Raw genomic sequence first — 25,816 nt, 5'->3', positions numbered from 1 at the left:
GGTCCCTAGGGTCAAGGTCAAGATCACTGTTACTAAAAATAGAAAAACCGTTGAAACTGGATAACTTTAGTTAGGGATGACATATCTTGACTAAACTTGGTCTATAGGAAGAGTTTATGGAGACCTTTCATGGGATTGCGTTTGGGGTCCCTAGATTCAAGGTCACTGTTACTAGAAATAGAAAAATTGTTGAAACTGAATAACTTAAGTTAGGGTTGACATATCCTGACCCTACTTGGTATTAAGGAAGAGTGCAATTGAGTCTCATACTTATATATTTCATAGCTAAAGTGTCATTTGTATTGAAATTGGAATACATTTAGTTTATCTGCACCTTTGTTCGAGATGTAATGAACTTGTATTCCATACTTTTGAGGCTATCACCATCATTATAATTTCTTATTTTATCGATTTATACACATTCAAAAGCTTGAGATGACCCTAATTTGTTTTAATACATTAGCCTGAAATTTTGCATCACATGATTTGTCTTACTTGAGTAGGAATATGGCTACATGTGTCTGATCTTCTTGGAAGATCCCATTTGAATTTGTGCAAGGGGGTTTCGCCCTTTTACAGCCAGGAACATCACCATTACAGAGGCTTGCCTGTCCAACAAAGATTAAAAGAAATCTTGTTATTAACCAGGTTTTCAACGAAAACCGGGTTATTAGAATGAGGTTGTCGTTGGGCGGGCAGACGGGCGGGCGGGCAAGCGTCAAACTTTGGTTTCTGTTCAATAACTTTAGTTAGCATTGATAAATATTGATGAAACTTGGTGTGTAGGTAGCTTATGTGAAGAGCTAGCTTGGGATTGCTATTGAGGGGGGAGGGGCTAAGGTCAAGTTCACTGTCCCTAATAGATTTATCTGTCAAAGACAGATTTAATAACTTTTAGTTCTCTTTATTGAAACAACACAATTCAAGTTTTTAATATTTATTTTATAACATAATTATCATCTGCCTGAACTTAGTTCTAAAAGGGGTGAACGTCAATGGGTCCCATTCACCAAAAAAAAAACCTGGGAACTACTACCGAACGATAATAGCTAAATAGTTAAAGATTTAACTATAATGTACTTCCATATACTTAAGAATACTTCCATATACTTAAGAAATTAAGATAGTACCTTAACTTGCATGTGCATAAAAAAGAACAGTAAGTACCTTAGAAGTGATTTATTTGATGAATTGAATTATAAAGTCAATAACATTGATACTAAAAATAAACCATTACTGTAATGTATAAATTGTTCTACTCTTATTAATGAACTAGCAAGATTTGCTCCCCTTTACACAGGTTAAGGATTGTTATGCTCTACCAATGGTAAAATTTATATATGCTAATTATTTAAACATAGCTTAACGTTACGGTGGCCGAGTGGTTAAGGTGTAGGACTTAAAATCCAATGGGGCTTTGCCCTTCGGGGGTTCGAATCCCTCCCGTAACGATTTTTTTTTTATTACTTTGCTATCTCAAACAGACACAAGCACTAAGGGATATGATTTACAAAGCTAGGGGCGGTCAGTGAAAAAAGAAAAACACATTTAAACAAACACGAAACATTTTATTTGGTGAAAAAATTCCTAGTAGAAGCAAAGTTATAAGCGTTTTAGTCCCTAAAAAATAATTATGCCGCCACCTCTATGAAGAAGAGGGATATATTGCTTTGCACATGACGGTCGATATGTCGATTGGGGGGTAGACCAAGCTTGTCCGAGTGATAACTCGAAAATGGCATAACCAATTGTTCTCTTGGAATTTGGGCATTACGAGTAGATGGCCCCTGGTGATTTTAAGGTCACCGGTTTAAATGTCAAGGTCACTGCGATATTGATTGCAAAAATGCTTCCGTTTGAGTGATAACTCGACAATGCCTGGACGTATGGTCCTCTAACTTGACTTAGAGGTTGGGCGTGAGCAGTTAATGAAAGGTCAATGTCATAGTGAATTTAAAACGCATAAAGCTTGTCCAAGTAATAACTCGACAGCGGCTGGTCTTAAACGTGACATGAAGAATGAGTTTGACCAGAAGATGACCCCTATTGATATTGGGCCATTAAGTCCAAAGGTCAAGTTCATAATGACCTTGAGCGCGAAAAAGATTTGCGAGTAAAAACCGTACAATACTCAAACCTAGCGTGGAGATTGGATGTGACCAGCAGATGGGCCCTATTGATTTTGAATTGTCGAACTATTCCTGGCAACATTGTGATCAGGGGTGCATAATGTTTGGGAAACATCTCATTTATTTTGTGCCAAATATGTCGACGGACACAAAAAATACAAACTTAAAGTACAATTGAATAACTTTGAATGCATAAAGATTGGTTTACATGAATTCAGCTTCTTACCGGATTCTGGCAGAGGAGACGTTGACACAAGAAATACCAGTTCCCCGTACGGATGACCTGCTGCAGAACCCGGACTACCTCTCAGCTCCGCATACATGGCTTTACCGCCTTTAACTATGTACAAATCAAGGAGCGTTGCTGAAAAACGGAATAGGTATTAGCATTTACCTTAAAGAACTACTAAGCTCGTTTAACAGAGTTACTAACCAGGCTTTCACATAGTGAAACCTGGTTATTAGAATGACGAATGTCGTTGTTCGGGCGGGCGGCCGGGCGGCGTCAAACTCCTATGAAACTGAATAACTTTAGTAAGGGTTGACATATCTTGACCAAACTTGGTCTATAGAAAGAGTTTATGAGTACCTTTCATGGGATTGCGTTTAGGGTCCCTAGGGTCAAGGTCAAGATCACTGTTACTAAAAATAGAAAAACCGTTGAAACTGGATAACTTTAGTTAGGGATGACATATCTTGACTAAACTTGGTCTATAGGAAGAGTTTATGGAGACCTTTCATGGGATTGCGTTTGGGGTCCCTAGATTCAAGGTCACTGTTACTAGAAATAGAAAAATTGTTGAAACTGAATAACTTAAGTTAGGGTTGACATATCCTGACCCTACTTGGTATTAAGGAAGAGTGCAATTGAGTCTCATACTTATATATTTCATAGCTAAAGTGTCATTTGTATTGAAATTGGAATACATTTAGTTTATCTGCACCTTTGTTCGAGATGTAATGAACTTGTATTCCATACTTTTGAGGCTATCACCATCATTATAATTTCTTATTTTATCGATTTATACACATTCAAAAGCTTGAGATGACCCTAATTTGTTTTAATACATTAGCCTGAAATTTTGCATCACATGATTTGTCTTACTTGAGTAGGAATATGGCTACATGTGTCTGATCTTCTTGGAAGATCCCATTTGAATTTGTGCAAGGGGGTTTCGCCCTTTTACAGCCAGGAACATCACCATTACAGAGGCTTGCCTGTCCAACAAAGATTAAAAGAAATCTTGTTATTAACCAGGTTTTCAACGAAAACCGGGTTATTAGAATGAGGTTGTCGTTGGGCGGGCAGACGGGCGGGCGGGCAAGCGTCAAACTTTGGTTTCTGTTCAATAACTTTAGTTAGCATTGATAAATATTGATGAAACTTGGTGTGTAGGTAGCTTATGTGAAGAGCTAGCTTGGGATTGCTATTGAGGGGGGAGGGGCTAAGGTCAAGTTCACTGTCCCTAATAGATTTATCTGTCAAAGACAGATTTAATAACTTTTAGTTCTCTTTATTGAAACAACACAATTCAAGTTTTTAATATTTATTTTATAACATAATTATCATCTGCCTGAACTTAGTTCTAAAAGGGGTGAACGCCAATGGGTCCCATTCACCAAAAAAAAAACCTGGGAACTACTACCGAACGATAATAGCTAAATAGTTAAAGATTTAACTATAATGTACTTCCATATACTTAAGAATACTTCCATATACTTAAGAAATTAAGATAGTACCTTAACTTGCATGTGCATAAAAAAGAACAGTAAGTACCTTAGAAGTGATTTATTTGATGAATTGAATTATAAAGTCAATAACATTGATACTAAAAATAAACCATTACTGTAATGTATAAATTGTTCTACTCTTATTAATGAACTAGCAAGATTTGCTCCCCTTTACACAGGTTAAGGATTGTTATGCTCTACCAATGGTAAAATTTATATATGCTAATTATTTAAACATAGCTTAACGTTACGGTGGCCGAGTGGTTAAGGTGTAGGACTTAAAATCCAATGGGGCTTTGCCCTTCGGGGGTTCGAATCCCTCCCGTAACGATTTTTCTTTTATTACTTTGCTATCTCAAACAGACACAAGCACTAAGGGATATGATTTACAAAGCTAGGGGCGGTCAGTGAAAAAAGAAAAACACATTTAAACAAACACGAAACATTTTATTTGGTGAAAAAATTCCTAGTAGAAGCAAAGTTATAAGCGTTTTAGTCCCTAAAAAATAATTATGCCGCCACCTCTATGAAGAAGAGGGATATATTGCTTTGCACATGACGGTCGATATGTCGATTGGGGGGTAGACCAAGCTTGTCCGAGTGATAACTCGAAAATGGCATAACCAATTGTTCTCTTGGAATTTGGGCATTACGAGTAGATGGCCCCTGGTGATTTTAAGGTCACCGGTTTAAATGTCAAGGTCACTGCGATATTGATTGCAAAAATGCTTCCGTTTGAGTGATAACTCGACAATGCCTGGACGTATGGTCCTCTAACTTGACTTAGAGGTTGGGCGTGAGCAGTTAATGAAAGGTCAATGTCATAGTGAATTTAAAACGCATAAAGCTTGTCCAAGTAATAACTCGACAGCGGCTGGTCTTAAACGTGACATGAAGAATGAGTTTGACCAGAAGATGACCCCTATTGATATTGGGCCATTAAGTCCAAAGGTCAAGTTCATAATGACCTTGAGCGCGAAAAAGATTTGCGAGTAAAAACCGTACAATACTCAAACCTAGCGTGGAGATTGGATGTGACCAGCAGATGGGCCCTATTGATTTTGAATTGTCGAACTATTCCTGGCAACATTGTGATCAGGGGTGCATAATGTTTGGGAAACATCTCATTTATTTTGTGCCAAATATGTCGACGGACACAAAAAATACAAACTTAAAGTACAATTGAATAACTTTGAATGCATAAAGATTGGTTTACATGAATTCAGCTTCTTACCGGATTCTGGCAGAGGAGACGTTGACACAAGAAATACCAGTTCCCCGTACGGATGACCTGCTGCAGAACCCGGACTACCTCTCAGCTCCGCATACATGGCTTTACCGCCTTTAACTATGTACAAATCAAGGAGCGTTGCTGAAAAACGGAATAGGTATTAGCATTTACCTTAAAGAACTACTAAGCTCGTTTAACAGAGTTACTAACCAGGCTTTCACATAGTGAAACCTGGTTATTAGAATGACGAATGTCGTTGTTCGGGCGGGCGGCCGGGCGGCGTCAAACTCTCCTATGAAACTGAATAACTTTAGTAAGGGTTGACATATCTTGACCAAACTTGGTCTATAGAAAGAGTTAATGAGTACCTTTCATGGGATTGCGTTTAGGGTCCCTAGGGTCAAGGTCAAGATCACTGTTACTAAAAATAGAAAAACCGTTGAAACTGGATAACTTTAGTTAGGGATGACATATCTTGACTAAACTTGGTCTATAGGAAGAGTTTATGGAGACCTTTCATGGGATTGCGTTTGGGGTCCCTAGATTCAAGGTCACTGTTACTAGAAATAGAAAAATTGTTGAAACTGAATAACTTAAGTTAGGGTTGACATATCCTGACCCTACTTGGTATTAAGGAAGAGTGCAATTGAGTCTCATACTTATATATTTCATAGCTAAAGTGTCATTTGTATTGAAATTGGAATACATTTAGTTTATCTGCACCTTTGTTCGAGATGTAATGAACTTGTATTCCATACTTTTGAGGCTATCACCATCATTATAATTTCTTATTTTATCGATTTATACACATTCAAAAGCTTGAGATGACCCTAATTTGTTTTAATACATTAGCCTGAAATTTTGCATCACATGATTTGTCTTACTTGAGTAGGAATATGGCTACATGTGTCTGATCTTCTTGGAAGATCCCATTTGAATTTGTGCAAGGGGGTTTCGCCCTTTTACAGCCAGGAACATCACCATTACAGAGGCTTGCCTGTCCAACAAAGATTAAAAGAAATCTTGTTATTAACCAGGTTTTCAACGAAAACCGGGTTATTAGAATGAGGTTGTCGTTGGGCGGGCAGACGGGCGGGCGGGCAAGCGTCAAACTTTGGTTTCTGTTCAATAACTTTAGTTAGCATTGATAAATATTGATGAAACTTGGTGTGTAGGTAGCTTATGTGAAGAGCTAGCTTGGGATTGCTATTGAGGGGGGAGGGGTTAAGGTCAAGTTCACTGTCCCTAATAGATTTATCTGTCAAAGACAGATTTAATAACTTTTAGTTCTCTTTATTGAAACAACACAATTCAAGTTTTTAATATTTATTTTATAACATAATTATCATCTGCCTGAACTTAGTTCTAAAAGGGGTGAACGCCAATGGGTCCCATTCACCAAAAAAAAAAACCTGGGAACTACTACCGAACGATAATAGCTAAATAGTTAAAGATTTAACTATAATGTACTTCCATATACTTAAGAATACTTCCATATACTTAAGAAATTAAGATAGTACCTTAACTTGCATGTGCATAAAAAAGAACAGTAAGTACCTTAGAAGTGATTTATTTGATGAATTGAATTATAAAGTCAATAACATTGATACTAAAAATAAACCATTACTGTAATGTATAAATTGTTCTACTCTTATTAATGAACTAGCAAGATTTGCTCCCCTTTACACAGGTTAAGGATTGTTATGCTCTACCAATGGTAAAATTTATATATGCTAATTATTTAAACATAGCTTAACGTTACGGTGGCCGAGTGGTTAAGGTGTAGGACTTAAAATCCAATGGGGCTTTGCCCTTCGGGGGTTCGAATCCCTCCCGTAACGATTTTTTTTTATTACTTTGCTATCTCAAACAGACACAAGCACTAAGGGATATGATTTACAAAGCTAGGGGCGGTCAGTGAAAAAAGAAAAACACATTTAAACAAACACGAAACATTTTATTTGGTGAAAAAATTCCTAGTAGAAGCAAAGTTATAAGCGTTTTAGTCCCTAAAAAATAATTATGCCGCCACCTCTATGAAGAAGAGGGATATATTGCTTTGCACATGACGGTCGATATGTCGATTGGGGGGTAGACCAAGCTTGTCCGAGTGATAACTCGAAAATGGCATAACCAATTGTTCTCTTGGAATTTGGGCATTACGAGTAGATGGCCCCTGGTGATTTTAAGGTCACCGGTTTAAATGTCAAGGTCACTGCGATATTGATTGCAAAAATGCTTCCGTTTGAGTGATAACTCGACAATGCCTGGACGTATGGTCCTCTAACTTGACTTAGAGGTTGGGCGTGAGCAGTTAATGAAAGGTCAATGTCATAGTGAATTTAAAACGCATAAAGCTTGTCCAAGTAATAACTCGACAGCGGCTGGTCTTAAACGTGACATGAAGAATGAGTTTGACCAGAAGATGACCCCTATTGATATTGGGCCATTAAGTCCAAAGGTCAAGTTCATAATGACCTTGAGCGCGAAAAAGATTTGCGAGTAAAAACCGTACAATACTCAAACCTAGCGTGGAGATTGGATGTGACCAGCAGATGGGCCCTATTGATTTTGAATTGTCGAACTATTCCTGGCAACATTGTGATCAGGGGTGCATAATGTTTGGGAAACATCTCATTTATTTTGTGCCAAATATGTCGACGGACACAAAAAATACAAACTTAAAGTACAATTGAATAACTTTGAATGCATAAAGATTGGTTTACATGAATTCAGCTTCTTACCGGATTCTGGCAGAGGAGACGTTGACACAAGAAATACCAGTTCCCCGTACGGATGACCTGCTGCAGAACCCGGACTACCTCTCAGCTCCGCATACATGGCTTTACCGCCTTTAACTATGTACAAATCAAGGAGCGTTGCTGAAAAACGGAATAGGTATTAGCATTTACCTTAAAGAACTACTAAGCTCGTTTAACAGAGTTACTAACCAGGCTTTCACATAGTGAAACCTGGTTATTAGAATGACGAATGTCGTTGTTCGGGCGGGCGGCCGGGCGGCGTCAAACTCTCCTATGAAACTGAATAACTTTAGTAAGGGTTGACATATCTTGACCAAACTTGGTCTATAGAAAGAGTTTATGAGTACCTTTCATGGGATTGCGTTTAGGGTCCCTAGGGTCAAGGTCAAGATCACTGTTACTAAAAATAGAAAAACCGTTGAAACTGGATAACTTTAGTTAGGGATGACATATCTTGACTAAACTTGGTCTATAGGAAGAGTTTATGGAGACCTTTCATGGGATTGCGTTTGGGGTCCCTAGATTCAAGGTCACTGTTACTAGAAATAGAAAAATTGTTGAAACTGAATAACTTAAGTTAGGGTTGACATATCCTGACCCTACTTGGTATTAAGGAAGAGTGCAATTGAGTCTCATACTTATATATTTCATAGCTAAAGTGTCATTTGTATTGAAATTGAAATACATTTAGTTTATCTGCACCTTTGTTCGAGATGTAATGAACTTGTATTCCATACTTTTGAGGCTATCACCATCATTATAATTTCTTATTTTATCGATTTATACACATTCAAAAGCTTGAGATGACCCTAATTTGTTTTAATACATTAGCCTGAAATTTTGCATCACATGATTTGTCTTACTTGAGTAGGAATATGGCTACATGTGTCTGATCTTCTTGGAAGATCCCATTTGAATTTGTGCAAGGGGGTTTCGCCCTTTTACAGCCAGGAACATCACCATTACAGAGGCTTGCCTGTCCAACAAAGATTAAAAGAAATCTTGTTATTAACCAGGTTTTCAACGAAAACCGGGTTATTAGAATGAGGTTGTCGTTGGGCGGGCAGACGGGCGGGCGGGCAAGCGTCAAACTTTGGTTTCTGTTCAATAACTTTAGTTAGCATTGATAAATATTGATGAAACTTGGTGTGTAGGTAGCTTATGTGAAGAGCTAGCTTGGGATTGCTATTGAGGGGGGAGGGGCTAAGGTCAAGTTCACTGTCCCTAATAGATTTATCTGTCAAAGACAGATTTAATAACTTTTAGTTCTCTTTATTGAAACAACACAATTCAAGTTTTTAATATTTATTTTATAACATAATTATCATCTGCCTGAACTTAGTTCTAAAAGGGGTGAACGCCAATGGGTCCCATTCACCAAAAAAAAAACCTGGGAACTACTACCGAACGATAATAGCTAAATAGTTAAAGATTTAACTATAATGTACTTCCATATACTTAAGAATACTTCCATATACTTAAGAAATTAAGATAGAACCTTAACTTGCATGTGCATAAAAAAGAACAATAAGTACCTTAGAAGTGATTTATTTGATGAATTGAATTATAAAGTCAATAACATTGATACTAAAAATAAACCATTACTGTAATGTATAAATTGTTCTACTCTTATTAATGAACTAGCAAGATTTGCTCCCCTTTACACAGGTTAAGGATTGTTATGCTCTACCAATGGTAAAATTTATATATGCTAATTATTTAAACATAGCTTAACGTTACGGTGGCCGAGTGGTTAAGGTGTAGGACTTAAAATCCAATGGGGCTTTGCCCTTCGGGGGTTCGAATCCCTCCCGTAACGATTTTTTTTTTATTACTTTGCTATCTCAAACAGACACAAGCACTAAGGGATATGATTTACAAAGCTAGGGGCGGTCAGTGAAAAAAGAAAAACACATTTAAACAAACACGAAACATTTTATTTGGTGAAAAAATTCCTAGTAGAAGCAAAGTTATAAGCGTTTTAGTCCCTAAAAAATAATTATGCCGCCACCTCTATGAAGAAGAGGGATATATTGCTTTGCACATGACGGTCGATATGTCGATTGGGGGGTAGACCAAGCTTGTCCGAGTGATAACTCGAAAATGGCATAACCAATTGTTCTCTTGGAATTTGGGCATTACGAGTAGATGGCCCCTGGTGATTTTAAGGTCACCGGTTTAAATGTCAAGGTCACTGCGATATTGATTGCAAAAATGCTTCCGTTTGAGTGATAACTCGACAATGCCTGGACGTATGGTCCTCTAACTTGACTTAGAGGTTGGGCGTGAGCAGTTAATGAAAGGTCAATGTCATAGTGAATTTAAAACGCATAAAGCTTGTCCAAGTAATAACTCGACAGCGGCTGGTCTTAAACGTGACATGAAGAATGAGTTTGACCAGAAGATGACCCCTATTGATATTGGGCCATTAAGTCCAAAGGTCAAGTTCATAATGACCTTGAGCGCGAAAAAGATTTGCGAGTAAAAACCGTACAATACTCAAACCTAGCGTGAAGATTGGATGTGACCAGCAGATGGGCCCTATTGAATTTAAATTGTCGAACTATTCCTGGCAACATTGTGATCAGGGGTGCATAATGTTTGGGAAACATCTCATTTATTTTGTGCCAAATATGTCGACGGACACAAAAAATACAAACTTAAAGTACAATTGAATAACTTTGAATGCATAAAGATTGGTTTACATGAATTCAGCTTCTTACCGGATTCTGGCAGAGGAGACGTTGACACAAGAAATACCAGTTCCCCGTACGGATGACCTGCTGCAGAACCCGGACTACCTCTCAGCTCCGCATACATGGCTTTACCGCCTTTAACTATGTACAAATCAAGGAGCGTTGCTGAAAAACGGAATAGGTATTAGCATTTACCTTAAAGAACTACTAAGCTCGTTTAACAGAGTTACTAACCAGGCTTTCACATAGTGAAACCTGGTTATTAGAATGACGAATGTCGTTGTTCGGGCGGGCGGCCGGGCGGCGTCAAACTCACCTATGAAACTGAATAACTTTAGTAAGGGTTGACATATCTTGACCAAACTTGGTCTATAGAAAGAGTTAATGAGTACCTTTCATGGGATTGCGTTTAGGGTCCCTAGGGTCAAGGTCAAGATCACTGTTACTAAAAATAGAAAAACCGTTGAAACTGGATAACTTTAGTTAGGGATGACATATCTTGACTGAACTTGGTCTATAGGAAGAGTTTATGGAGACCTTTCATGGGATTGCGTTTGGGGTCCCTAGATTCAAGGTCACTGTTACTAGAAATAGAAAAATTGTTGAAACTGAATAACTTAAGTTAGGGTTGACATATCCTGACCCTACTTGGTATTAAGGAAGAGTTTATGGATACCTTTCAATGGATTGCATTTGGGGTCCCTAGGGTCAATGTCACTGTTACTAAAAATAGAAAAACAGACACAGCCTGAAGTTCTTCTGTCAATCATTTAAAACCTGGTTTCGTCGCATTGCGGCGTTTCTTGTTATGCATTGATATTGTAGATATTCATTAATTTTGCCAACGAATCTTCGTTTCTAATAATCAGTTTACTACAGAGCAAAGCAAAACGTTACGTTGTTCAAACTGTTCATTAAATTCAAGATATTAACCAAATATGCTGTCCTGCATGTTTAAAAAAACTTATTTTCTAAAAGATATTTTTACAGCATGGCTGTAAGTTTACCATGCTATATTTTCCAGGCTGAATTTGTCTTTGAAGATGAGGCTACTGAGTACCTACAGTCTTGAAAAATGGCTCCTATTCACTTTACGTTGTTCAAACTGTTCATTAAATTCAAGATGTTAACCAAATATGCTGTCCTGCATGTTTAAAAAAACTTATTTTCTAAAAGATATTTTTACAGCATGGCTGAAAGTTTACCATGCTATATTTTCCAGTCTGAATGTGTCTTTGAAGATGAGGCTACTGGGTACCTACAGTCTTGAAAAATGGCTCCTATTCAGTGGGATGTTACCCAAGAAAAGACTTTTGATGGGTTATGTAAAACCGAAGTAGTAACAGTTGTGCAGACAGGTAATTGTACAAAAACTTAATTTATCATAAGTTTTAAAACAGTCTGCCTACTGTAATATCAGTGCAATTGAGTTTCATACTTATATATTTCCTAGCTAATGTGTCATTTGTATTGAAATTGGATTAAATTTAGTTTATCTGCAACTTTGTTCGAGATATAATGAACTTGTATTCCATACTTTTGAGGCTATCACCATCATTATAATTTCTTATTTTATCGATTTATACACATTCAAAAGCTTGAGATGACCCTTATTTGTTTTAATACATTAGCCTGAAAGTTTGCATCACATGATTTGTCTTACTTGAGCAGGCATATGGCTACTTGTATCTGATCTTCTTGGAAGACCTCTTTTGGATTTGTGCAAGGGGGTTTGAGCCTTTTACAGCTAGGAACATTACCATTACAGAGGCATGCCTATCCTACCAAGATTAAAAGGAATTGTGTTATTAATTATTGTTACGAATCAGTTTATAGCAATGAGCAAATATTCAAGGTCAATGTGTTTAACTAGGCTCAAGTGATCCTGAACGTACTTACAATTTTACACTGAAATATTGTGTGTGTGCCTACCTCTTCATATATCAATTTTTGTACAAATAATCACACACAAAACATTTATCAAAGTATTAAGATGATGATGATGATGATGTTGTGAATTTTTCAGAACTGTTCAGCTGGAAGGATGACTGTGAAGCAAGCATTTAATTACTGGCACCAGGTTCAGGAACAGCTTCACCTTACAAGAACTGAGTGTTATGATCTAGTTGTTTGGACAACAAGAGACTAACAGATCATGCGATAGTGAAAGATAACTTGTGGTCTACAAACATGTCAACCATTATTGTATTCAACTTCCCTTTAGTCTTACCATCACTTTAAAGATAGGACTGAGAACTGTGAAATGACAACTTTATTTGCCGAACTTGCATTTGATTGATACGAAGTTGTGTGTTGGGTTGAGCCCTGACATGTTATCTAATTTTCATCGAGCAATAATCTTCTTGATGCTTCTGTACATGTGTATGCATTTATAATCTGAAGGAGCTTCAATGCAGTATTTTTAATATACTAGTGTTTTACCAAACTCAAATACGTATATTAAAATTGTGGTGAAATATGTCGACATTAAAATGTTTATGTTTATAGTTACCATGGGTACTTTAGATTAGTTGAACAATATTATGACAAATATTAACGTTTTGTCGTCATTTTGCATACATATGAAAAGGAGTTTAGCAAAACAAATAAATGGGGAAACATTATGTTTAATGTTACATTATGCAAAAAACAGGGTGTTTTAATAAATACCATTTTAGCCAGATATCATGATAAAAAATGAAGTTGAAATAGATACAGAGAGAAGTGGGGATTTTTATTAATTGATACCATTCTATAAAATAAATTGGCTTTTTTGTAAAGCTATTTTAATTATAGCATATCGCCTTTTTGAATTCTTATTCAAACATTTTTTTAACTAATTCCTCAAAATTTGCCCTTTATAAAATGAGTTATCTATAATCTACGATAGTGTATATCCAAATACATATTTCCAACTTAAACAAATGCTTCGAACGAGTGAACGTGTTTTCCCGGTGTGGTATCCTATATAGGGTTGTAGTGTAGAGTCCCCTACAACAGATTAAAGGTCGTAGCCCGCCTTAACTTCTCTAGTGAGTATAACAGCCTATTTTTCAGGAGTTTTGGCCAACTTCAAAAGTTTTTTAAACGAGTTAACGGTTTGTTTAGTGTGGTTAACTAATCGGGGTAGAAGGTGTAAGTGTCTCCTTCAACACCTCCTAGCCGATACTCCGCCTAAACTTCTTTAGTGATTACCAGACCTAGACTGAAAACGGTTTTTGTGTGTTTGTTAAATATTTGAAGTGAAGTGACCTATATGGAATTTTGGCCAACTTAAAAAACGAGTAATTGGATTTTCCAGTGAGCTGACTTAATTTGGGTTGTATGTGAGGTGTCCCATACAAGACTTACTTTTCGGAATTCAGCCTAAATTTCTCTTGTAAGTATTAAACGGAAAACGGTTTTTAGCTCTACTGGCCAAAGGCGATGGTAATGTGTACGTAGTATGTGCATCCGTGCGGTCGTGCGTTCGTACGTCTGTAAACAATTGCTTGTGAACACGATGCAGTCTTCAGTTTTGATTGTATCTCGATGAAACTTGTACAGTATTTAGATATCCATTAGAGCTGGGTTCCTTTCGAAAACCAGCCAGATCCGCCCATGCATGCCTAGATTATGGCCCTTGATAGTATAAAAAAATGCTATTGTGTAAACAATTGGTTGTGAACACGATACAGTCTTCAGTTTTTAATTTGCAAGTCTAGGATTTTGAGAGACAATTTGCTTTTTGCTTCTGCAGCTGATTTTGTGAACTACTCTGCCTTGTTCTTGTTGAAAGCCCAAAGGCCATTTTTATGCCCCCTTTTGAAAAAAAGTGGGGTATATTGTTTTGCACATGTCGGTCGGTCGGTCTGTCTGTCTGTCGGTCGGTCGGTCGGAATACCAAATGGTTTCCGATCAATAACTTGAGAACGCTTTGACCGAGGGACCTCATACTTGGTATGTGTATTGGTCATCACCAGCAGATGAACCCTATTGATTTTGAGGTCAGTGGGTCAAAGGTCAAGGTCAGTGTGACCTTTACATGAAAAACGGTTTCCGATCAATAACTTGAGAACGCTTTGACCCAGGAACCTCATACTTGGTAGGTGTATTGGTCATGACCAGCAGATGAACCCTATTGATTTTGAGGTCAGTGGGTCAAAGGTCAAGGTCAGTGTGACCTTAACATGAAAAACGGTTTCCGATCAATAACTTGAGAACGCTTTGACCCAGGGACCTCATACTAGGTAGGCTTATTGGTCATGACCAGCAGATGAACCCTATTGATTTTGAGGTCAGTGGGTCAAAGGTCAAGGTCAGTGTGACCTTTACATGAAAAACGGTTTCCGATCAATAACTTGAGAACGCTTTGACCCAGGAACCTCATACTTGGTAGGTGTATTGGTCATGACCAGCAGATGAACCCTATTGATTTTGAGGTCAAAGGTCAAGGTCAGTGTGACCTTAACATGAAAAACGGTTTCCGATCAATAACTTGAGAACGCTTTGACCCAGGGACCTCATACTAGGTAGGCTTATTGGTCATGACCAGCAGATGAACCCTATTGATTTTGAGGTCAGTGGGTCAAAGGTCAAGGTCAGTGTGACCTTAACATGAAAAACGGTTTCCGATCAATAACTTGAGAACGCTTTGACCCAGGGACCTCATACTAGGTAGGCTTATTGGTCATGACCAGCAGATGAACCCTATTGATTTTGAGGTCAGTGGGTCAAAGGTCAAGGTCAGTGTGACCTTTACATGAAAAACGGTTTCCGATCAATAACTTGAGAACGCTTTGACCCAGGAACCTCATACTTGGTAGGTGTATTGGTCATGACCAGCAGATGAACCCTATTGATTTTGAGGTCAGTGGGTCAAAGGTCAAGGTCAGTGTGACCTTAACATGAAAAACGGTTTCCGATCAATAACTTGAGAACGCTTTGACCCAGGGACCTCATACTAGGTAGGCTTATTGGTCATGACCAGCAGATGAACCCTATTGATTTTGAGGTCAGTGGGTCAAAGGTCAAGGTCAGTGTGACTGTAAGCTGAAAAAAGGTTTTCTGATTGTCCATATTTTATTTTCTTATATAGTAGACAGTAGAAATTTATATGTCACTAAATGCATGAGTTGAAGTATCAGTTTTCAGTGAACATCTAGTTTAATTATGCCCCCCTTCGAAGCAGAGGGGTTATATAATTGCTTTGCACATGTCGGTCGGTCTGTTGGAAGACCAAAGCTTGTCCGAGTGATAACTCAACAATTCCCGGACCTATGGTCATCAAACTTGACATGAAGATTAGGTATGACCAGTAGATGACCTGCCTCATATGCATCCAATGACAAATCAGCTGTCATTTCAGTCCATGCATATTTCATTCAATTGTCCAAATATTTCTGGCAACTTGGCGCTCAGGGGGCATAATGTTTGACAAACATCTCTTGTTTAGCTTTAAGTTCTGTAGTTTGCGCATTCATCTTAACAAAATTGGTTGTGAATGTTTAAGTTATGCACCTGGTGTCATTACTGGCCACACCCAGGGTTCACAGGTTTGGTTAACATAAATCTGGAAAGGTTTGAAAATCTTTTTGTGTGTTCGTGCATCCATCTCAGCACAATTGATTGTGAATGTTTGTTCAAATTGATCAATGTTGTCCGAGGATCCCCTTGACTTTGACCTTTTGACCAACTTTTTTTAACTTTTAAAACTACAGAAATTTTTACTATGAGTACAGTTTTGAAAGCATTTTTTTTTGTCGGATGACTTTTACTTGGCACATATTAAAATAGTTCATGGAACTAATCTCCTTACAATACTTTCTGGGCTCAGATGTTGAACGTGCTACGTTTTCAGGTAAGCCAAACACAAAACATAAACCATATGTCTGTTGCCTTTTACCCATACATACATGCTCTGGATTGATATGACCACAAAAGCCATGCCAGTAGAGCATAGACCCTTTTGGACCTCTTGTTGTGTATATTTTGGTGAAATTTTGGCCAACTTTCAAAGTGCTTTAAACGAGTTAACGCGTTTTCCCAGTGTAGTGACCTATATGGGGTTTTAGTGTTACGAGTGTCTTACATCACCTACAAGGTGATACCACCCAAAAAAATTATGGGGATGTAGGTGCTCGAGTCCCCTACAACACATATAGATGGTACTGCGCGTTAACTTCCCTGTTGAGTATCAACCCCAGCCGGAAAACGGTTCGCGTCCATCTATGTTAAATATTTTCCAACTTTGAATATTTTCCAACATTGAAAATGTTTTAAACAAAATAACGCGTTTTCCTAGTATGGTGAACTAATTGGGTTGGTAGGTGTACGTCTCCCCCACATCACCTTCTATGTGGTACTACGATTCAACTTCTCTTCATAGTACTATACCAAGCCGGAAAACGTTGTTTGTATCAACTTTTTGTAGAATTTTGCCGTCTTTGAAAGTCATTTAACGATATTTCCTAGTATGATGACCTATATAGGTATACCTACAACATATGTACCTACAACACCTATTAGATGGTATTCCGCTTAAACATCTCAAGTGAGTACTAGACCAATCCGGAAAACGGTGCTTGTGTCCATTTTTGAGGAGTTTTGGCAACAATGAAGTTCTTAAAACATGTTAACGAGTGTTCCTAGTAGAGTGACTATATCGCGTGGTAGGAGTATGTGCCCCCTACAACACCGTATTGGTGCTTGTCCACCTACACATATTTAGTGAGTACCAGACCCAGCCGAAAAACGGTTTATGTGTCCACTTTTGTGGAATTTTGGCAACCACACGCACTGACAACAGCAGCACTTTTAGCCAGTATCACAGAATCCAATGTAATTATGTCCCAAGTAATCATAAAGCCATATCAATGCACTTACACCGGGACAGTGTTACAGCACTTGCGGAAGCAAATCTCTGGAACAACATTAACGTTCCTATGTAAGCATGAAGAATCCAAAGAGCCCTTACACCACACGTACACTAGGTCTGTATAAAAAGGTTATTTGTAATCATTAAACAGCCATGCAGTACTTTCACCAACAGTATCCAGGACGAGTATAAAAGTTTCACATGTAAACATATAGCCGCGTCACAGCAATTACAAAAGTAGTATCTTTTGCCAGTACAAAAGGTTCCACAAATACTATGAAGCCTCTAATAGCAAATACACCAACAATACTCGAGGTCAGTATAGAAGGTTCCCATGTTATCATAAAGCCACCGCACATCTCTTATACCGTTGGTACAATGGGTCAGTATAATAGGTTCCCATGTAAACATGAAGCACTCATACAGCAGGGCCAGTATAAAAGGTTCCCATAAAACATGAAGCCAACAAACATCACTTACACCAGCAGTTTCCTGGGCCAGTATAAATAATTCAATTAATTATGAAACCATCATACAACATTTACACCAGAAATGACCGTTTCAAGTATAAAAAGTTCATATGTAATCATGAGTGCACACACAACCAAGAGCCAGTATAAAACGTTTTTATGTAGTCCTGAGGCAACCATACAACACTTGCACCAGCACTTCCCTGGGGTTGGTCAGTGTAAAGGATCCCCATGTAATCATAAAACCACCACTCAGCACTTTCATCAGCAGTAGCCTCGTAAAATGTTAGAGTACCCATATGACCCAGAAACCTCCCATATCAATTACAATAGCAGTAACATGAGCCATAAAAGCTCGCATATAATTTTGACGCCACTAACAGCACTAACTGAAACAGTAGTCTAGCCATTTTAAAATGTTCCAATTTAATCATGACACTATGCCACAGTTTTCACACCATTGGTATCCTTTACCAGTATAGAAGGTCCCTTAGCTATCATGAATCTTTCACACAGCTTTTACACCAACAGTACCCAGGGCCGGTATAAAAGGTTCACATGAAATCATGCAGCCACGGCACTTACACCAGTAGTATCCTGGGCCAGAATATAAAATCCCATTTTATGTTAAGGCCAGCATACATCACTTATAAAAGCAGTACCATGTATCAGTAAATATGTTTCATGAAAACATCACTTTCTCCAGCACTACCCTGGGCCAGTAAAACAATGATCTCATGTTATCATGAACCATCACAAAATACTTACACCAGCAGCATCCTAGGCCATTACAAAAGGTCACCATGTTATCATGAAGCCACCACACAGCACTGACACTAGCTTTACCCCGGGACACTATTACCTTAGATAGGCATCAGTTACAGCATTCATCAACACTTTGAGTGTGAAACGAAATCGATTTAATTCCTTGTAATATTTTTATATTAGTTTAAATTTATCGTGAAATCATCTTTCTCCTTTGATATTATTTCAACTAAGACCAATTTGTTGATTGGAAACGATGCTGAGCGGTGTGTTTAATGTTATGGTAGGGGAGATCACTCAGTCCCCGCGTCAAAGTACAAAGAAGGCATTACGATACATTTATTCGGTAAACAAATACATGTAATCAACATGGCTGACAAAATGCCACGTATTCGTATCCGTTAATATATATTACATTGAAAGTAATGGTTGCAACGCAATGTGTTTAAGCTATGGATATTTTCAGGCTCTTTCAACCAAAGACTTCAATATGAAATATTTCATGTGTTGAACTTTTCCGCTACGAGATCAAATGGAATTTATTATTAATTTATTAACTCATTATTGTGCCTAGGTAAATACCCCCATTAGGTTGTTAATGTGATGTAGAGCAAACAGGGAAAACTAATTTAAAAAAAAAACTTATTGTTAAAGGCTATTTTAATGGCAGTGAAAACAGTTTTTGTTGTGTGTCTACTTGTGATTAGTTGTTTCATTATTGAATTTTGATTTAAATCATATTCGTTAGTGTTTCTGTCTGAGATAGCAAATTAATAAAAACCGAAAGTTAAATAAATCATTAAAAAGAAGCGCTATGAGCAGGATTCGAACCTGCGCGGGCAGAGCCCATTTGAACTTAAACCAAACGCCATAACCACTCGGCCATCATAGCACGTGCACATATATTGTTGATTTATTGATATGTTTTACACTATTATTGCATAACAGTTCATACCTTATAAGGTGCGAAAGTGACGTCATGTGACAGGCGAGATTTTACAATAGTATACACTACACTCTCGGGTACAAACAATAAGGCACTATTAATTCTATATATATATATGGGCCAAATATGTCGACGGACACGCCAAACTTACACACTTCAAGTACATTTGTAGTCTGGAGTTCCTTCCCCCAACACTTTCGTTATCGGGTCAGGCAAAGACCAACAATGGCGGCGCCCAGTGAGCGCTATAAGTATACTATTTATTTTAATTCTGATGATCACCTTAAGATTTCAGTGGCATTTGAACATTTTTTAAAGTATATAAAATAATGGCAAATCTATTATTTTGTGATCTCTTGTCCGGACGGAAATATTTGGACAAAGGTGAAAGTGTTCGTAATTCGGACTTCGTATTTTTTCGGATATTCGTCTTTGCAATTGTGCCATATTTTTGTTATGTTTGATGGACATTTATGAATTTATAAGATTAATGTGTTTTATTATTTTTAACATTTAATATTAATGAACAATAATATGTATTTTTCTGTGAAAACAACACACACGAAATAACTAAAATATTTAATAGACTCTATTGTACACATGTCAAATGTAGGAAAAGGGGATACAGAACTGTTTAGTACTAGAACTGTTTAGTACTTGGAAGAAGAAATATAATAATTATTATTTTCCAGGCCATGCCTATGGACCATCCATATTCACATACTAAACAAACCCAAGATAATGAAAGGGCAGCCAGCTTTTTTGGAGCAGACCATTTTTACTCTAAAGCTAGAAGTAAAATCGCACCAAAAACGACTGAGAAAAGGAAAAGGGATGTTGAGATCCCCACTGGGAAGACACCAATACAAGCAGTGAAAATGAATAATAGCTGTGATAAGAAACAGATGGTCGTGTTGACTAGTGATGAGAAGGAGTACCTTAAAATCTATGTTCTTGGTACTTCCAAACCAGCCACAGAATCTTTGAGCCAGTACTGGGATGTATGTGCAGAAGCAAAATGTTTCCTAATCATAACAGAAATGGTATGTTCAATAGTTTTTTGTTGAATGGGTTTCCAAGAAAAATAAAGACGGCCACTTATTAAAACTAACTTTTATTTATGTCCACAACCCTTAATCCTAATGTGAATGTGCCTAACTATATAATTTGATACATTTTTAATAGATGACTATTGTAGTAGCACAGGGCTTCAAAACTTACACCCTGGGCTACTGTGATGTCAGAGAGTTAATTGTTAGAATGGATTTTATTCAATAGACAAGTGCATATATAGCAAAATGTATTTCTTGACTATATTCAAACAAAATTAATATGCATGTAGTTTTTTCATTTAATTTAAAGATTATAAAAAAAATCAAAATGGTAACTGCTGATTAAAACATGTTATTGAAATTATCTAGGGCGTTCTTGCAAGAGGTTGGCACAAAGGTTGTATATAACAGATGCCAGTACTCAGACCACATTGACACTGCCAGTAAATAGTGATTGGTAAATTAAAAAGAAACAAGCATCAAAGTGCTAATTTATATTTCTATTTTGTAATATTGTGTACTATTTATACATACCCCTGTAGTAAGTTTATTCATTGTATAACCATTGATGAAATACTGTATGACGATCAATAAAATTATTCATTAGAGTTAAGGTTCTTTTCATATTCAAAGCTCATAAAAAATACAAAAATAACTTAATATGCTTTTAAATACATACTTGAATACTTTATATATAGATTTTTTTCTTCAAGGCTGTTGGTCATAAGCATGGTGACTGGGTCTTTTTGGAGCCGAAAAAGGAACTAAAGGTATCCGATGTGCAGTACCTACAAATTATCACTAACAAAATTTAAGACCTAGTCATCAAGTATCATTTTATTTAATTGCAGGTGTTTCCAATGTTTTGACAGTTTAGTGTTAATTTTTATACATAATCTAGTTTACACCTTATAAGTACAGCTGTTTTAATCAATTTTCAATCTTTTTTTTTTAGAGAAAAATATATTATTATCAATGGTGTGCAAGTAATAGTGAACTGACATGAATGTAAAATCTTACTGAGTTAAAGGTCGGGCGAAAAGTAAAATCTTAAAAATTGAAAATTTGGGTGAGCCAAACTGGACAAGTGGATTTCTATGGGTTCTCTATTATTCCTCACAGTACATGACTACACTTTGCGCTACATTTTGCCACGATAGTGACTAAGTATAGGTTGCATAAGTAAAAATTACTTAAAATCTTCACAGCCGTAAAATAAATGAAGTTGTACCCAACTCAGGATTATATTGTTTGGGTTGTTTTAAGGAAGGTGCAAGCAATGCAGCACAGGCGATACATAAAACTGCTTTGAAGCACCTACGACACCACCCTGTGCTGACACCAAACGAGAAAGCTCGCCTGATAGATGTGATGTGTATGTATACCAAAAAATGAAATCAAACAATACTTTTGAGTAATGAATGCTTTCCTTATAAGGGAAGTATAATTTTGAAATTGCGATTCTGTAATCAACAAAATCTGGAAAGAAATCATTCCTAAAAGCAAACAAAACTTGCCGTTACTAAAAATGCCAATGTGCTAATAACCCAATAAAGAATAATAAATCTCTGCGAAAGGTGCCGGTAGATATGACAACAGCTTAAAGTCCCTATTGAATGCTTCATGTTACATGTTTATTGATTATTTACAATAATGATGTTAAGACCTAGCTTTGGATATCAACATGATTTCAGGTTGTGGAACTTCACGTCAGATAGCTAGGGCTATACTGTCATCACCACTTGCCAATGAAGTCTGGACATTGATGCTATATGACATAAAGATGGATGCTAGGGATAGTTCTTCGAAAGGAAGTGTTTTGTATTGTAATCAATACAAAAACCTTGTTGACTTTAACTGGCTTGGTTTTATTAATCAGCTCATGAAACAGCATTTCCTTACTGAAGTCTTGCTTGCTGTGGCCCAGCCGTCAGGAAAAAATGGCAAAACCAAGGCAGCAGAAGCACTTGTACCAGTCATTGGCACTGCTTATGGAATGTTGATGAAACAAAGGTACCATGAGCTTTCTGCGTTTCAGAAAATGGTGTCTATTGCATTAGCCAATGAGCAGACTCACCAAAAGGTTGTGTTCTTTTATGTGTCTGTTTTGACGTTTCAGTTCTTGTTTAATGTTAAGTGTTTTTCGAACTTGTTTTTTAAATATTTAGTTATAAAATGCCCAGTAAACTTTCCTTTAATAGTAACTATGTGCTTGAAATCAGCTTTTGTCATCTATATCTGTTCACCACAAGTTTTCAAAAATTATCAAATATTTGTATGGTTTATATTTTACATGACAAGAATATATATCACTTATTCATTCACTGTCGTATATTAAGACTGGTGGTTCAAATGGGAAATTCAAATGAATAATGCAACAAGTAAATATAATTGTATCACTGGGTATTGACTATATTGTTTATTGCATGATTTCTGTTTGGTATGTTAAATGGAGGAAATTCCATTGTTTCATGTTTCAGACTTCCTGTTCTGATGTTTATTGGAAGAAGTTTGCTGGAAATGAACCCGTATATTTCTTCACTTCTTACATCACCTGATTTAAACATTCTTAATGACAAGTGTGCCTGTTTATTTCCATTTGTCATAAGAGTTTTCTTTCTGGGTGTGTAAGGTATCATCATTGATGAACAATATTGACATATCAAGCTCGCAAAACAAGTTACATGGAGTGGGGGTTGGATGTCTGTCATCATTCTACAACCATCATGTAACCCTTGGTTGGAACTTACAGAGTGAACAAAGGGCTCACAGACCATCATTTTCATGCAAGAACTTTAATACAAAAAACTTGACCCACTTCAGAATGCTTTTTCCTAGAAAATGCCCTAAAACTTAGAAGAGATGTTGGACGTGAACAAGAAATATATGACAAATAAATTACAGTAGACTATCAAACTTGGTATGTGGGTTGGTCGCGACAAGTCAATTACCCAAGAATAATTTCCGTGTGATTAGCATTTAAACTTTACTTTACCCTTAACATAACAAAGTCACAAATGCTTGAATTTTAAAAAAGCTTGCAAGAATGATAACCAGAGAACTGTGGGCATACAGATGTAAAACTTTGCAAGGTATTGATTTTATCAGTGAAAATTACTGATTGCCCACCGTTTCAAACTCTTTTTTTAACTCTGTTTTTTTCCATAAGTAATCTCAGAGTCATATTACCGGTATGCAAGAAACTTAACCATCAAATTATTAGAGATACATTTATTGACAATTCTATTCAGTATAAAATGTTTAACACATATTTAACTTTGATATCAATAGCTTTCATATAATAAAACTCAATCTTCCGAATATAGCATACAGATTAAAAAGTGGTAAAGTAAGCTATATCTTCAATAATCCTGAAAAAAATACTACAAAGCCGGGAGCTAAATGTCGCTTTTACTTCAGAGAGCATAAGTAAAAGGAACATATACTTAATCATTGACGAAGCGCATTGTATTCTGGAATGGGGGTATGACTTTTTTACCAGATTTCCGGAAACTGTCTCAATTGAGATCTGTTTCAAATGCCAGATATTAGCACTATCAGCAAAGTTGACAGAATCTGGGCAAAAACAAACAAAATCGTGCCTATTGATGAAAGACTGTCATATAGTTTGTGCAAGTCCGGCAAAGTACAACATTGTGCTAATTATAAGGATGCGTCCAAGTCCGAATGCTAAAGGAAATATAGCAAGCACTCCATATGACTTCATTTTCCAACGTGCCGTCTCAGACCTTAACAATCAACTGGACAGTTATCCACTCACAGTTATTTATTGCAAGTCCATGCATTGGATAGGATACGGATATGAAATGGCTTGACAACTTCTTGGACAAAAAACTCCACAGAATGCAAGAGTGTTCATGTTTCATTCATCCATGGAGAAGGGATCAGGAAAGACATTGTTTTCAGTAAAAAGATAATATTAAAATTAAATGCGTTGGACTTGATAGTTGTATGATTAGTAAAGAGGTTAGGACAACTGCTATTCTTCATGGTGTCTAGTCACTGAATGTCATGAGAGTGATGAGACTCAGACTCAGAAACTAGTAATAAATTAAAGTTAAATTACTATAAAATACACTAGGTTCAAAATATCTAGCATTATTATATAGTAAAATTATAAAGCAGATTTGAGTCTCGAGTCTCAGACACAAGACATTCGTGAATATGGACCAAAGTGCCCAATCACCGGCAAGGGAAATGTGAGTCTGTTGGATGCCACACTGTCAAGCAAGTGTGTTGTCTTTTATATATCTGCAGTTTCCATCACATTATAAGACTATACTCTTGTTCGTCATTGTGCTTACTACAAATGTATTCAGTTTATATAACTAAAAATAAATACTATTTAAAGTCTATGCTCATATTGATAAAATACTTTCAATTAGACCCACATTTTATCGTCTAACCCACTTCCTCCTGTTGTCAAAACATGGCAAGCATGTGTATGTAAACACCTTGACCATTTTTTTTTTTTTTTATAAAATCATATATAAAATTCCTTCTTTATCTATTTCAGCTGAAAGAATCGATTCTCTCAAGTTTGCAAAAGCCAGAAGAAGACTGTTCGATCAGGCTAATTATTTCTTCAGTGGCATTTGGAATGGGTGCAGACTTAAAACATGTCAAACGTGTAATACATGCAGGCCCACCGACAACTATGAAAAGAAAAGTTCTGGTTAAAAAATTTCTTGGTGAAATGTTTATTGTTTTTTTTAACTGATGTTCATTTTTGTCATGCAATGTTAAGAACATGACTATGTAAAGACACCTTAGGAATGGCAATGTGCCTCCAATTACTCTTCCTTCACTGTTATGACAAAATTTGAATGTCAGTATGAGGGCAGATAAGTAGTAGTTGGATTGCTTTAACAAATTGTGTTAAAAAATGATACCAACAGGTTATTTATTGCATGCAACTTATGAAGAGAGCTGATTTAAACAGTAACATAATGTGTATAATATAATATATATGTATGTAGTCAAACATTGTTAAAATATCACACATTGTTAAAAAACTCAAGTTTACATTATAATACATAATACTGTTATTATAAATTTCAGCCTATGTGCAGGAGATTGGAAGATCTGGGAGGGCCGGCACTTCTGCTAAAGCAATCCTCTATTATAATAATAATAATGATCTAGCTGTTCAACACA

General features: G+C 36.7%; 1 long non-coding RNA gene and 5 other non-coding genes across 8 annotated transcripts in view; 5 read left to right on the top strand and 1 right to left on the bottom strand.

The window, feature by feature from the left end:
• LOC128219792 (uncharacterized) overlaps positions 1-13,173 on the top strand; it is a 51,415-nt gene extending 38,242 nt beyond the window's left edge. For all 3 annotated transcript variants that reach the window (XR_008258665.1, XR_008258663.1, XR_008258664.1), the window contains 6 exons: positions 2,348-2,509; positions 5,087-5,248; positions 7,828-7,989; positions 10,569-10,730; positions 11,772-11,907; positions 12,576-13,173. This is a non-coding gene — a long non-coding RNA (uncharacterized LOC128219792). The remainder of the gene's footprint in view (positions 1-2,347; positions 2,510-5,086; positions 5,249-7,827; positions 7,990-10,568; positions 10,731-11,771; positions 11,908-12,575) is intronic.
• Positions 1,368-1,451, top strand: Trnal-uaa (transfer RNA leucine (anticodon UAA)). The gene has a single exon. It is a non-coding gene; the product is annotated as a tRNA-Leu (tRNA).
• On the top strand, positions 4,107-4,190 carry Trnal-uaa (transfer RNA leucine (anticodon UAA)). Its single transcript has one exon. It is a non-coding gene; the product is annotated as a tRNA-Leu (tRNA).
• On the top strand, positions 6,849-6,932 carry Trnal-uaa (transfer RNA leucine (anticodon UAA)). Its single transcript has one exon. It is a non-coding gene; the product is annotated as a tRNA-Leu (tRNA).
• On the top strand, positions 9,589-9,672 carry Trnal-uaa (transfer RNA leucine (anticodon UAA)). Its single transcript has one exon. It is a non-coding gene; the product is annotated as a tRNA-Leu (tRNA).
• A 6,277-nt stretch (positions 13,174-19,450) lies between the features above and the next one.
• On the bottom strand, positions 19,451-19,532 carry Trnal-uaa (transfer RNA leucine (anticodon UAA)). Its single transcript has one exon. It is a non-coding gene; the product is annotated as a tRNA-Leu (tRNA).
• Between the last annotated feature and the right edge of the window lie 6,284 nt (positions 19,533-25,816).

This window comes from Mya arenaria, chromosome 15, assembly GCF_026914265.1.
Source record: "Mya arenaria isolate MELC-2E11 chromosome 15, ASM2691426v1".
NCBI classification, from domain to species: Eukaryota; Metazoa; Mollusca; class Bivalvia; order Myida; family Myidae; genus Mya; species Mya arenaria.
The sequence above is the reverse complement of the archived record's forward strand: the minus strand, read 5'-3'. Positions and strand labels throughout refer to the sequence as shown.